At 43.7% G+C, this 14806-nt stretch overlaps 1 pseudogene; it reads right to left on the bottom strand.

The window, feature by feature from the left end:
* Window positions 1–1534: 1534 nt before the first annotated feature.
* LOC147904097 (uncharacterized) lies at window positions 1535–2417 on the bottom strand (annotated as a pseudogene).
* Between the last annotated feature and the right edge of the window lie 12389 nt (window positions 2418–14806).

Genomic DNA, 14806 nt, shown 5'->3' with positions numbered 1-14806 from the left:
GCGAATTGGTATGAATTGGCTTGCTAAGAAGCAACAAATCACTTTTTCGAGCGGACTTTGAGTTTAGAGTCTCCAAAAGCAATTTCGCTCATAAAAGCAATTTCGCTTGTTACCCAATGCATCCCTACATAAAATCACATTTTTTGGAGGAAGATATCAATTTTAAAAACTCGCTTTTTTAATTTTGATTGAGACACACTCGAAAAAGCTATCTAGCATGTTGCCCAAATCTTGAGATGTGAAATCGCCTTTTTCAACGAGATATTCATGATTGGCATTTGTAGATTCTCAAGAATGCGATATGGCATGTTACCTTAAACGGAAAAGAGAACCAACCTGGGAGGTAATTGTGAGTAGGAGAACGTCATCGATCCTTGCACGAACTTGTTGTAAACAACGAATCGCTACCTCGCATCTACCTTATGATGACTAATCACTGCCTTGCATCTCCCTATGACGTTGAGCCAAAATGGACCCCACATGTCTTTTTATTCGGAAGCTTGCTATTTTTTGAAGTATAGCTTTATTTGGAAACTCGCTTTTAATGGGGTGGTGGGCTTAGTATCTATTTATAAATATTCGTCTACTAATTCAGGTGTGCGCCTCATTTGGGATTGTCACAATTCACTAGTTGGCCTCGGTGTCTCGCACCATGCACCAAATCTGAGAGACGATTGGTGGTGGTAGAAGCAACGCTCTAAAAGGCTCTTGTGAGTAGTCTCTTGCTCTTGGGAGTAGTCTCTTGTGAGTAGTCTTTGGAGGAAGTGGCACTCTATAAGGCTCTAGAAGCGGAAGCGAGAAGTCTCTTGCGAGAAGAGGCAGAAGAAGGCTTGTGTGAGAAGGCGAGATTTGCGAACGAGAGACTTACATGAAGCATAGCCAGACGAGAGACTTACACTAATACCATGGACGAGGATGCAAGAGGTACTCCATTTTTTACATGCAACTATCGATTCCACTAGTGTTTTTATTGGCCAAGATTTGTGTGAGCAACAAATATAAGAAACGGTTGAAAAACGTGATTTGGGGCAGCAAACACCTCTTCCTATGCTAAAATCACATTTTTTAGCATGTACAAATCAAAGTCAATCAAAAAAGGTCTACTGCAAATTATCTTAAGCTCCACATATGAAATTGTGCTTTTGAAATCGTGATTCTTGCTTTGCATGCTTAAAAAAGCGATTTGGTCTTTGTGCTCGAACACACACGCATAAAATTGCTTTTTTTAACACCTTTCAATCTTATGGTAAAAATTGATTTTGTTTTTGTACTCGAGCATGTCTTGAACACGGATATGCTTAATGAAATTTCTTTTATGAACATCAAAATCGAGATTGAATTCTCATAGGGAGAAACACTCTAGTTGGGGGGAGGGTCAATTGGGGGCGGTCTAGGCGGTGGGGTGGAGGAGAACGGAGGCATGCATCCATGTCGTCTTCATTTCTCCCTTGACTGCTACACCCTTGGTCTTTGGTATCGATCTTTTCGAACTCGTATTCCTTGCCTTTATCATTCTTTTGTGACCCATGGCATGTCATACATGATACTTTTTGTAAGTGACACCACCAATACATGGCTTGATTGGTACCTCTTTGCCATTTGTAGATTTTTTCAAATCCTTTGTTATATGAACATCACCTCCATGGAGACCCATATGAGACAACACTTTCTCCAATGCTTGGAGAGCATGTTTTCTACTTCTTTCAGGATGAAGCTTCCAAGAAAATCCAATATAAAGGAAGACCAACTTCTCCACAATTCGACACAGTGCATGCAATATGTATATATGAACATTACTTAATGGAATGTCAAGAATAGACTTAAATTTTGGATCTACTTTGTCTCTATTTGGTGCTCTCTTCCACCATTTATGATCCATCACATGTGCTGGCTCTTTGCAATATAGAGAAGGAGACTTTGAATTTCCTCCTTTACTTACATTATACATACACTTAAGTGTTTTCAAATCACCTGCCATATGCCACTCTACTTGAAAGTCACCTTTTCTTGCAACATGGAGATGTTCACCTTGAATTTGACTCTTGATTATTGTTGGTATGTCAGTATGATGAAATACCCAAGAAAGAGTTTCATGGTCCTCTGTCTTGACCTGTGAAAAATAAAATTCACACTGTAAGATTATTTTAAGATTAAAAAAAAGAGCATTGCCTTATACAATATGGAATGTTTGCATACCTCAAAGGAGCCTAACTACCATATATGTTTTTCTGATTGCACACTCAAATAGCTTGTGATGTATCAAGTGCTCGATTCATTAAGGTAACAGTGACTCTCTCGATCTTTTTTTCCTTAACAATCTCACACTCATCCAATTTGATAACAAATTTCAAAACACCTTTGCATTCTTCGAATGAAAGACTATAAAACTCTACCATTCTTCTCTGCATTTGTTTAACATCCACAAAAATATTATTAAAAGGATCATACACAGTGCTTCCCTTACTACCATGATAGATCCCTTCAATATGGTTATATTGTCCAATATACTGATCTATTTATGTATTCAATAATCCTCTTTTTCTCCATATAGCTGCTGGGCTGGGTAGAAGCACTCATTTATTCTCTATCTCTTAAGTTAGAGGAGAGAGCATTGTAAATTGAAGCATATTCTTTTTTGCTGACTCCACTGACATCAAAAGCTTCTTGCATTGTATCCACATCAACCTTATTATTGGAAATGAATTCCTCCACAACATTCAGTCATATTGTTTTGAACTTCTTCTCTTTAATCAATCCCTTTGCTACGTGACCGGATAGCAATCCTTTTATTTGTTTGACAGGAATAACCTTTGGGTCTATGTTTTCCTTTGCAGGCTCTAATATTTTCTTACAACAATAAACAAGCAATACCAATTTCACTTGTAATAAGAATCATTGAATAAAGAACATCCTATTTAAAGAATTGGATTGATAAATTAAATTAACTGTTTGCTTACCTTACTAGTTGAATTCAATGCTTGCATCCTACACTACCAGCCTTCAACTCTGCAATGTTTCGAATCGTTTTGTTTCATAGTCTTTCTCCAAAAATTGTTCTCTTCCTTTTGTGAAGATGTCTGCAGCATTCTCTGTAGTCGGACAGTACACCAAGTCGACCTCTCCATCCATGATGAGCTTGCGTACAAAGTGATATTGAATCTCAATGTCTTTTGTGCGAGCGTGGAACATAGGGTTCTTTGCAATCGCCATGTAACTCTGATTATCACATGATAACTGCGTAGGCTTGCACTACACCCATGTCCCCCAGAATCCTCCTCAACCACACTGCCTCGCAAGAAGCAAAGCATGCTAATTTGTACTCAGCCTCGGTAGAAGAAAGAGCAACTATGGGTTGCTTCTTGCTGACCCATGACACAGCTCTAAGTGAGAAACAGTAACCTGTCACTGATCTCCTGCTGTCCATGTCTCCTGCCCAATCCGAGTCATAGAATTCGGTCAAGATGTTGCCCTTGGTATAGGTGATGCCATAATCAAGTGTGCCTTTGATGTATTTCAGCACCCACATCCCTGCCCTCCAATGGTTCTCCCGGGGCTTATTGGAAAACCTACTTAGTACACCAACCGCAAAGCTGATGTCTGGTCATGTGTTGCACAAGTAAATCAAACTGTCCACAAGCCTTCTATACTTCACTTCGTCCACCAGTGGTGATGAATCCTTATTTGAGAGCTTCACGTCAACCTCCATAGGGGTACCAACTGTCTTGCACTCAGCCATGCCAAATGCCTTCAGTATCTCTCCAGCATACTTCAGCTGTGAAATGAAGATTTGTTTCAGCTCTTGCCAAACTTCAATCCCCAAACAGAAATGCATCAGTCCTGTCATTTCAAACTCTCTTCCTAGCAAATGCTTTGTCTGCGAGATCTTCTCTTCATGGTTCCCTGTTATGACAAGGTCGTCCACATAAAGGACCACGATCATACACCTGCCTCCTTCTCTAAAGATATACAAATTTGCATCTGATGGGCTCCTCCTGAACCCGTTTTGCAGAAAGTAGGCATCAATTCGCTAGTACCACGCTCATGGGGCCTATTTTAGCCCATAAAGTGCCTTCTTTAGTTTACAGACTTTACTTATGAACCGAGGATCACAAAACCTGGTGGTTGTTCCATGTATACCTCGTCCTTGAGATCCCCATTTAGAAAGGCAGATTTTACATCCATTTGAAACACGGGCCAACTTCCTTGGGTAGCTAAAGCCAAAACACTGCAAATTGTGGTTAGTCGAGCTGTGGGAGCAAAAGTATCCTGATAATCAAAACCATGTACCTGTGCAAATCCTTTTGCCACGAGCTGAGCCTTGTACTTATCCAGCGTGCCGTCAGACTTGTACTTGGTCTTGTACACCCACTTGGTGCCGATTACCTTGCATTTTGGTGGACGATCCACAAGGTCCCAAGTGTTGTTCTTCATTATGGAGCCATACTCCGACTGCATAGCCTCCATCCACCTATCATCACCCTGTGCCTCTTCAAGACACTTGGGTTCAACAGCACGGATCACTTCTGTCATCAAAGCATAGTTGACCAAGTGTTCCTGCGCTCTTCTTTGCTCCTCTAATCTCTTGGACCGACGTTGTTCGGATGGTTCCTCCTCAATGGCTAGAGGTTCTCTGCCGTCCAAATGCTGCTTTACCCACTTTTTGCTGTTGTGGTTCTGTAGGCTCTTCTTCATCTTCTTTATCTTGAATCCTCCCAAGCACCGTTGGGGGAGTTCGGTCTGCTGTTGGTGGTGGTACTGGATGGATATCCTAGTCTTGGTTGTCTGGAAAGGAAGCATCCTCCTCCAATTGATGTGGATGTTTTGAGAAGACCACATCGCGACTTACTATTACCTTCTTGGTAACAGGGTTATAGAGATGCTAACCCTTCGCCTCTTCACTGTAGCCCAAGAAAATACACTTCCGGCTCTTCAGTTCCCATTTGGTCCTGTTAGCATCAGGGACATGCACAAAACAGTCACATCCAAAAACTCTGAAATGTGCAGCTGAAGGTTTCTTACCAGAAAAGGCCTACAGTGGAGTCATCCCATTCACAGCTTTCGTGTAGCTACGATTCATAATGTAAACTGCAGTGTTACATGCTTTAGCCCTGAAAGCCTTTGGCAAATCTTTCCCTTTCATCATACTCCTGCCCATTTCATAGATGACGCGCATCTTGCATTCTGCTACTCCATTTTGCTGTGATGTATGTGGTGGGGGTTTCTACCTCTTGATCCCGTGACTTTTGCAGTAACTCTCGAATTCAGTTGATGTGAACTCTCCATCTCTGTATGATCTCAATTTCTTCACGTTCTTCCTCGTTTCTTTCTCGACCATTACATGCCATTCCTTGAACTTATTAAAAGCCTCGTCTTTAGTCTTCAGTAAGTATATCCATATCCTTCTACTGTAGTCATCGATCAGCATCATGAAGTAGTAGGAACCACCCAAAGCTTTCGTCTCCATCTTTCCACAGAGGTCCGTGTGAATGAGCTCTAGAGGAGCCTTTGCCCTACTAGCCTCTTTAGGAAAGGGCTGCCAATGCTACTTGCCAATCATGCAAGCTTCACATACATCGGGCAGATCTAAAATTTCTAGTAGGTTTGCAATCATTCCACTTTTATGCATCTCCTTAAAAGAACTAAGGTTTAGATGACCAAACCTCTCATGCCATAGCTTAGTGTTCTTCACATCGGTTCGAGCACTAAAAGCTGAGAGTTCATAGATGTTGTTGCACTGTGTTCCTTTACCAATGACCTTTCCTTAAAGATCCAGGATCTGTACACCATTCTTATCGAATTGAACTTTAAGGTCCCGATCCGTGATCACAAAAATGGACAACAAGTTCCTCTTGATATTTGGCACATAAAGAACATCGAACAACTATTTTACAACTCCATCTGACTTGAGAGCAATCGTACCTTTTCCTTTTGCTGACATTTTGCATCATTGCCGATTGCTACCAGAATGTCATTCCCTACCGGCTGTAGAGAGGTATACCAATCCTTCCGACTGGTCATGTGGCGTGACGCACCACTGTCAATGATCCAAGGTTCATTCGCAGGTACATGAACTGCCTCCATGCAAATCTCCTCAATTGCTATGAACAGCTCTACTGGTGCTACCTGCGCACTGTTGTTGGAGTCTTTCTTTACTCCGTTCTTCTCATCTGCAATCTTCTTTCGGCACTGATTCTGCTTGTGCCCTTCCTTGTTGCAATAGAAGCACTTGATCTTCTTCTTTCTCTTTTTATCATCAGAAGAAGATGGGTTACCAGAGTCCTTACCCTTACCTTTCTTTGATCCAGCATAGAAAGCCGAATCTTCTCTAGTCCTTGTCTTTTGATGCATCTCCTCCTCCAAAAGCATCGCGCTGAAATCCTCAAAGTTGAGGGGCGGATTTCTGTTCTGTGTATTCAGCATCGTAACAAGACAGTCGTACTTTGGTGGGAGAATCCTTATACACCTTCATGCTAGATTCTCGCTGGTGATGGTGATGCCAATCGCAGTCATCTAATCGCGCAAATTCTTCACCCTGGTGATGAACTTCTCTGCCGCTTCAGACTCAGACAATTTCTCATTCGTGAGTTGAGTCTCCAGATTCTGAATTCGTGGTCTCGTACTGATTTTTCAAGACCGTCCATGCCTCCTCTGCTGTGGTGACATGTTGAATTAATGCCATGACGAAATCACTTACACTGCAGACAATAGAACACAGTGCATCTGTATTTCTTCTTGTCCACGGGAGAATCTCATCCGTAGTTGGTAGTATCTATTGTCTGGCATTGGCTGGATCCGGTCTCGTCGCAACCGGCCTCATGTCCACCCTAGTAGCAGTGTCCCAAAGCTCATATGCGCTTAGGATGGTCTTCATCTTGAACTTCCAGAGTGGATAGTTAGAGCCGTCCAACTTTTTGCTTTCGCCGAACAGTGGGATTTGCAGTCTTGCAGGTTGGCCATCTCTCACAATCTGCTCGCAAACAGAAACACACTACCAAATCTTCTTGCTAGAGTCCAGGCTCTGATACCATGTAAGAAAACAATACAACGTCTGTGCTCAACAGATAACAGGATCTCGTACGTAAGAGAGAACATAGATAGTATGGAGAATCAAAAATTTGATTACTGTAGAACTGATACAATAGATGGCGCTGCCTCCCAACCGTGTGTTGAGAGTTCACGCTCAACATCATGTGATCATGTGTGCATAGCACCATCACGTGATCATATGTGCATAGCACTAACCTTATAGAGTGCTATAAAGGAAAGGGTTAGATCCCCTAACCCTAACCCTAAAAGGGTTTGTATATATTCTATTTTTTCAACTAATTCTAGTGTACAGTTAGTCATTTGTGGTGTGCTCTCTAGCTGTGCCCTCTCTCCTCATCTCCACTCTTCTCCTCTCCCCTCTTCATATTTTGTCATAGAGCCTCTCAAAGCCGCCTCCAACGAGCGCCTCCAAACAACCAAAGGCCCGCGCACAGCCCCGCGACCAAAGCCGTTGATGAAGCACAGCCCCACTCACAGCAACCGCAGCTTCTCCATTGACCAGCCAATCGTGGCTCTAGGGCTCCAAAGCGCTCCATCTCCATCAACTTCAAGCCGCGCTCTCCAATCGGCCTCTCCAACGAAAACGACGACGGAATCTTCAAGATTCCGTTGGCATCTCAAAAGATTTCGGCCGCCCTCCTAGTGCCACGTGGCAACGAGGGAGGATATCTTATCCTCAACCTCACCACATTGAGGTGTGGTCAGCCAAGTGACACGTGGCAATCCTATTTGCCACGTCACTAGCACCACGTCAGCTGACACGTCACCATTGCCACGTCAGCACCGGCAACCACGTCAGCAATCCACGTCGCCTACCACGTCATCAGTGACACATCATCAGCCATGTCACCTGCCACATCATCAGTGACACGTCATCAGCCACATCACCTGCCACGTCATCAGTGACACGTCATCAGCCACGTCACCTACCACGTCATCAGTGACACGTCATCAGCCACGTCACCTGTGCAACGTCATCAGGGACACGTCATTAGTGCCACGTCAGCATTGCCATGTCACCCTGCTGACATCATCAGTGCCACCTCAGCACTGCCACCTCAGCAGTCCAGTCAGCACTGACCCTCTGCAGGCACAGTCCCTTGCCAGGCACACTGTGCACACACTGCATGTGCACACTCCTGCCACCTCAGCACAAAGCTTCACTGGCACACCTCTTGCTAAGCACAGTGCCACATCATCACTGCATGTGACTCACAGTGACACATCATCATTGAGCACCATTTGCACTCCTTTTGCCCCTCCACCTAGATCAAGTCATATCTCTTGATCCAGGAAGAATTTGAGGGTGCTTCAAAAAGGAAAGTCACTCTTTTTTTCGTGCTCTACGTGCTCGTCACATCACGCGCATATTTTGGCACAAGTTACACTCACATTTGTGCCTCGCCGACAAAACCACTTCCTTCACACACATTTGCCTCTACATCGAAGCATCTGACCCAGCACTTAAAAAGAACAAAAGAAAAGGAATTATTTGCTGCTCTTTCATCGATCGACGGCTGGTTTAGATCTAGATCAGAGTAGACTAGATCGCCATAGAGGGGACGCTTTGAATTCCCCAAGTTGCCAATCTAAGCCATGCCCGAAATTCCCGACTAGTACCTACTCGGAGTCAGTCCATACGCTCACATCCGATTTCACATCATTACATTACCTGAAACCTTACGTTCATCAGTTCAGTGAGCAGACTTTAGAGTTCAGAGGCATTGCAGATTGATTCAGTGGGCAGATAGCACTTGATTTCACACACACATGCCACCATTGTAAAGCCTATTCGGCTATCTCACGGCATCGTGCACGTCATTTCAGCCTTGTAAAGCCTCTTGGCTATTCCCGGCATCATTGCCACAAGCCTTGTAACACAGATCAGATCTTATTTACTGCAGTTCTATCTTCACCGACGGTACAGAGATTTCACTTGGCATCTTCAGTGTATTTGCAGTTGATTCATACAGAGTTTTCTAGGACACTTTTTGAGTACATTGTTTGCACCATGTCGACTAGCAACCTCAATCTGGAGGCATCTGCTAAGTTAGACAACTCCAATTACGGTACATGGAAATACCGAATGGAGACCATTCTTGTGCTTCAGGACAAATGGGAGTATGTCGATGGATCTATACCTAGACCATTGGCCGATCCAGCCACCAATAGCTCTACTCCATCTATTGTCACAGTACCAGCAACGGGATCTACATCAGGATCTACATCTACACAAACAGTTTCCGCACCAGTAGCAGATCCTGCCATTGCCCGAGCTCAAGCAGAATGGGATAAGAAAGACAAGTATGCCTATCACCTGATGAAGCAGAATGTGCAAGATGTCATGCTAGGATAGCTCAACACAGTTAAGACATCAAAAGAAGCATGGGATATGTTCGCAGCTCTCTACGAGTCCAAGAACACATCCAGGATTCTCACCCTGAGAAACCAGATCAACCAGAGTTTCCGCAATAGCAATGAAACCGGTCATGCTTATGTACTCCGCATCAAAGACTACAACAATCAACTTGCAGTAGCAGGAGAGACTATGAATCCCGCAGAAATGGTTCAAGTAATCCTGAATGGACTAGGAGAAGGATATGAGAATCTAGTCCAAAGTATTGCCATCCAACGGCAAATTCCAACACTGGAAGAACTTCAGTCAGTTCTACTTGGTGAAGAACCCAGGACTCAGGCCATTCAAGCACGTAAAGGTCATTCTAATGATCAGGCATTCACAGCTTCAGACAGAAGCAGAGGCAAAGGCAGAAACAGAGGTAGATCATATCAGAAAAGTGGTCATCATCAACAAAATCAAAGTCAGAATCAGCATCAGCATTAGCATCATCCTCAGCAACATCAAAATCAGCAAAGAGGAAATCATTCCAACCGAGGAAGATTCCAAGGACGAGGGAATGCATCCACCAATGTGTCAAACATCCAGTGCAACTACTGTCACAAGTTTGGACACTATGAAAGAGATTGCCGCAAGAAGCAGTATGACCAAGGCGGTCAATCCAGCAATAATCGAGGGAATTCCCGAGGAAGAGGAAATCATCGTGGTGGACATTCTAGTCACAGTCATTTTGCAAATGAACATGGAAATATGTTTCTTGCAAGTGAGGAATTGCATCAGACTGATACAATGCACCTAGACACTGATTTCAATCCCAAAGAGGATTTCAGCTATCAAGTCGACCAAGTGGAACAGGATCCTTGGTACATCGACAGCGGTGCATCATCTCATATGACAAATCATCAGGAATGGTTCACAGAAATGAAGCCATTAGAAGGTCAAAAGAATGTCATCTACACAGCAGACAATACACCGAATCCGGTTCAAGGGACAGGTGTTATCCCTATGAACAATTTCACTGGTACAAAAGGATTAGTCAAAGATGTGCTCTATGTTCCGAAGCTCAGCAAGAACCTTTTGTCAGTAGGTCAAATGACGGAACACAACTACAAAGTCATCTTCGACGGTGATGAATGCACTATCAGAGACAAATCCAAAAGAGGTCAGCTAGTAGCAAAAGGTGTTAAGGAAGGACGCTTATACAAGATGCTAGCTATAGTACCAGATAAGCATGCCATGTCAGCTCAAATGCAACAGATGCCACTATCTGCAAAATGGCACAAGAGATATGGTCATGTCAACTTCAAGTACTTGTTAGATCTCCGGAATCAGAATATGGCAATTGGGATTCCGAAGCTACAGTTTCTTGGAAAAGTTTGTGAAGCATGCTGCTTCGGCAAACAAAAGCGAACCAACTTTGTCAGAAGTACCTCTCGTGCACGAGGTATTCTTGATTTGATTCATACAGATGTATGGGGTTATGCCCAGACCCGCAGCATCAATGGTTCACTTTATTACTTGACCTTCATCGACGACTACAGCAGATATTGTTGGGTCTACTTTCTGAAAGAAAAATTTGAAGTGTTTGCCAGATTTCAAAAATTCAAAGCCATGGTAGAAAACCAAACAGGCAGAAAGATCAAGGTCATGAGATCAGACAGAGGAGGTGAATACATGTCTTCAGCATTCATAAACTTTTGCAAAAATCACGGCATTCGAAGACAATTCACATGTGCAGATACTCCTCAGCAGAATGCAAGAGCTGAAAGGAAGAATGGGACTTTAGCAGACAGTGCTAGAGCAATGCTTAGTGAAAAGCATCTTCCGAATCAGTATTGGGCAGAAGCAATAGCTACAGCTAACTACTTGCTTAATCGGCTTCCTACCGAACCGATACAAGGTATGACTCCTTATGAAGCATTCACTGGACACAAGCCACGCATTGGGCATCTCCGCATATTTGGTTGCATAGCATATGCCCACATACATGATGATCATCGCAGGAAACTGGATGCGAAGTCATGCAAATGCATCATGGTTGGCTACAGTGAAGAAAGCAAAGCATACAAATTGTATGATCCCATCAACCGTAAAGTCATTATCTCCAGAGATGTAATCTTTGATGAGGAATCAGAATGGAAAACCTCACCTACACAGGAGATAGAAGCATCGACTTCACAATCATCTACAGAACAGGTTGATGAAGAAGAGCAAGAATTGCCAGCAACACCCCAAGCAGCGCCACAGCAGCTCAGACGGTGTACTAGGGAAAGCAGACCACCAGCCAGATTGACATATGCTCAGAAAGGCAAAGCAATTCAGGTGGAAACCACCAACTTTGCTCTTATGACTACCATCATGGCTACAAAAGAGCCAGTGTACTTCGAAGACGCAGTAGATAAGCCAGAATGGCAAACTGCTATGAATGAAGAAATGGATGCTTTGTATAAAAATAACACTTGGGAATTATGCGACCTTCCACCAGGAAAGAAGGCCATAGCCAACAAATGGGTATACAAAGTGAAGTACAATCCAGATGGTAGTATTCAGAGATACAAAGCCAGATTAGTTGCAAAAGGATTTGCACAACAATATGGCCAAGATTATGATGAGACTTATGCTCCAGTAGCAAAGATGGATTCCATACGGTTCTTGATATCACTAGCGACACTCAGCAAATGGAATGTGTATCAGCTCGATGTCAAGAATGCATTTCTCAATGGTTATCTAGATGAGGAAGTCTACATGCAACAACCAGCCGGTTATGTTGAACCAGGAAAGGAGAACAAGGTTTGCCATCTCAAGAAAAGTCTCTATGGCTTAAAGCAAGCACCCAGAAGTTGGTACATCAGAATTGACAAGTATTTTGCTGATCTGGGATACATGAAGTCCAATGCAGATCATACTCTCTACTACAAAGTTCAAGGGGACAACATTACTATTGCACTTTTGTACGTAGATGATCTGATTGTGACAGGAAGCAAGGATAGCTTCATCAGAAAACTAAAACAAGACTTATCTGCAGAGTTCGACATGAAAGATCTTGGACTTATGCACTATTGTCTTGGAATTGAGTTCTGGAGAGATTCGGATAGCACATTCATGAGTCAGCTCAAGTATGTTGACAGTCTCCTGAAGAAGTTTCATATGGCAGATTGCAAGATTGCAGCCACTCCCATGGAACAGAGTTTGAAACTTACTAAAGATTCAGAAAAGCCTACAGTCAATGACAGATACTACAGGCAACTCATTGGATCTCTTATATATCTGACAATCACACGGCAAGATATTTGTTATGCAGTAAGCTCACTAGCACAGTTTATGGCAAATCCAAAACAGTCTCACTGGAATGCAGCCAAAAGAGTCTTGAGATACATCAGAGGTACAAGACAGTTTGGGATAGAATACAGAGGAAGTCATCCACGGTTGCATGGATACTGTGACAGTGACTATGCCGGAGATCATGAGACCAGAAGATCGACACAGGGATATGCATTTTTCCTTGGTCAAGGTGCTATATCATGGTTGTCAAACAAACAGCCAACTGTTTCTTTGTCTTCGACTGAAGCAGAATATAGAGCACTCACTACAGGTGCATGTGAGGCTATATGGCTCAGAAGACTATTGTCAGAAATAGATTACTTTGATGAGTCAAAGCCAACAACAATATACTGTGACAATCAATCGGCTCAAGCATTGGCCAAAAATCCAGTATATCACTCCAGGACAAAGCACATTGATGTCAGAGAGCACTTCATCAGAGAAAGAGTGTTACTTGGTGACATCACACTGCAGCATTGTGATAGCAAAGAAAATGTTGCAGACATCTTTACCAAACCACTCGGTAAAGAGCTATTCGAGAAACACCGACTAGCTCTTGGTTTGATGCAGAGGAAGGACATTCCCATTAAAGGGGTGTGATGGAATGTAATGCTCAGTCCTTCTTCGATTCCCCAGAATCATCATCTTGAGGGAAGGCCTACTTCATGATGTTGATCTTGAGGGAAGGTGTTGAGAGTTCACGCTCAACATCATGTGATCATGTGTGCATAGCACCATCACGTGATCATATGTGCATAGCACTAACCTTATAGAGTGCTATAAAGGAAAGGGTTAGATCCCCTAACCCTAACCCTAAAAGGGTTTGTATATATTCTATTTTTTCAACTAATTCTAGTGTACAGTTAGTCATTTGTGGTGTGCTCTCTAGCTGTGCCCTCTCTCCTCATCTCCACTCTTCTCCTCTCCCCTCTTCATATTTTGTCACCATGTGCTCCTGTGAAAGAAGCCTTGATGGCGAGCTGGAAACAGTAGAGGATGGAGGCTGGATGCTAAGGAATCAGGGTTACTATAGCCAGTGATAAAATGGGCTTCACGGGCTTGCTCTTATATAGCCACCAGTCATAGTCGGTTGGGCTCAATTGGGTGACCAGTCCGCCCAAAACGGTCAACTGGGGGTCAGTCCTGAAATAGGCCACCGACCACACGATAGAACCGGTGCACAAAATAGAGCAATTGACCTATGGACTCCGTTCGGCCCACAACCATCCTGGATCATTTGGGACTCCAAATGGGCCCCGCAACCCGAGTGTGGGCTGCCTCGAGAAATGCTCCGTCTACCCTCAATGTGGTCAGTCATGGGATGCCTTCCTGCACTTGCATGTAGCCTAGTTGGCAGTGTGCCAACTCCGTCCAGCCATTAGGCCACACATGGCCCCCATCTGGTGTCCAAACCAGGACCTACTGGATAACCGAGCTACTCAAATGCCTTCTCCTCATATGGGGGGCTTACAAGTAGAGTTAGCTGGTTCTCGCGTAGTTACATGAGAGTGGAGCATTGATATCTAACAATAACAACCATCTTCTAACCATCAAACGGTCACCGTGAGACCTCATCTAGTGTTAAAACTAGGATCCTACCAATGTCCAGTGCTCACACCATAGCTTCTCCTAATAATGGGGGCCTTACAAAAGGGCACTATGGAACATTGGTGGTTACAGATGAAAGGTGGGTCCCATCTGCGGAAGCACTAGACCCCATCAGAGACTAGAGACCATTTGCGCCTGAGGACCACTTTGTAGAACGACCGGCACCCGCATCACCATCTATCTTGGGTCAGCGTTGGTGTGGAACAATAGCCCTACACATTTGCGGAACCATCGTATCGCGCCAATGTGTGAACTATTGATCCCACTCCGCACGCACAACCCCTTGCAAAGCATCAAGGAGCAAACCCACCTGCTCCATGTTGACACTGACCCTACCAGGGAATGCCCACAAATACTCAACTAGTCCATCGGTATTACATTGGCGTAATAATTCATCTTGAATGCTCAAAACATACTCTGAATACAACTACTGAGTAGCCTCTGAGTACGCTTCGGCGGCCAGCACCTGTGCAT

The sequence above is a fragment of the Dipteris shenzhenensis genome, chromosome 3, assembly GCF_047967505.1.
Source record: "Dipteris shenzhenensis isolate YYH24624 ecotype China chromosome 3, Dip_SZ_1.0, whole genome shotgun sequence".
Classification (NCBI taxonomy): Eukaryota; Viridiplantae; Streptophyta; class Polypodiopsida; order Gleicheniales; family Dipteridaceae; genus Dipteris; species Dipteris shenzhenensis.
Note: the sequence above shows the minus strand (reverse complement) of the source record. Positions and strands in the feature narration are given on the sequence as shown.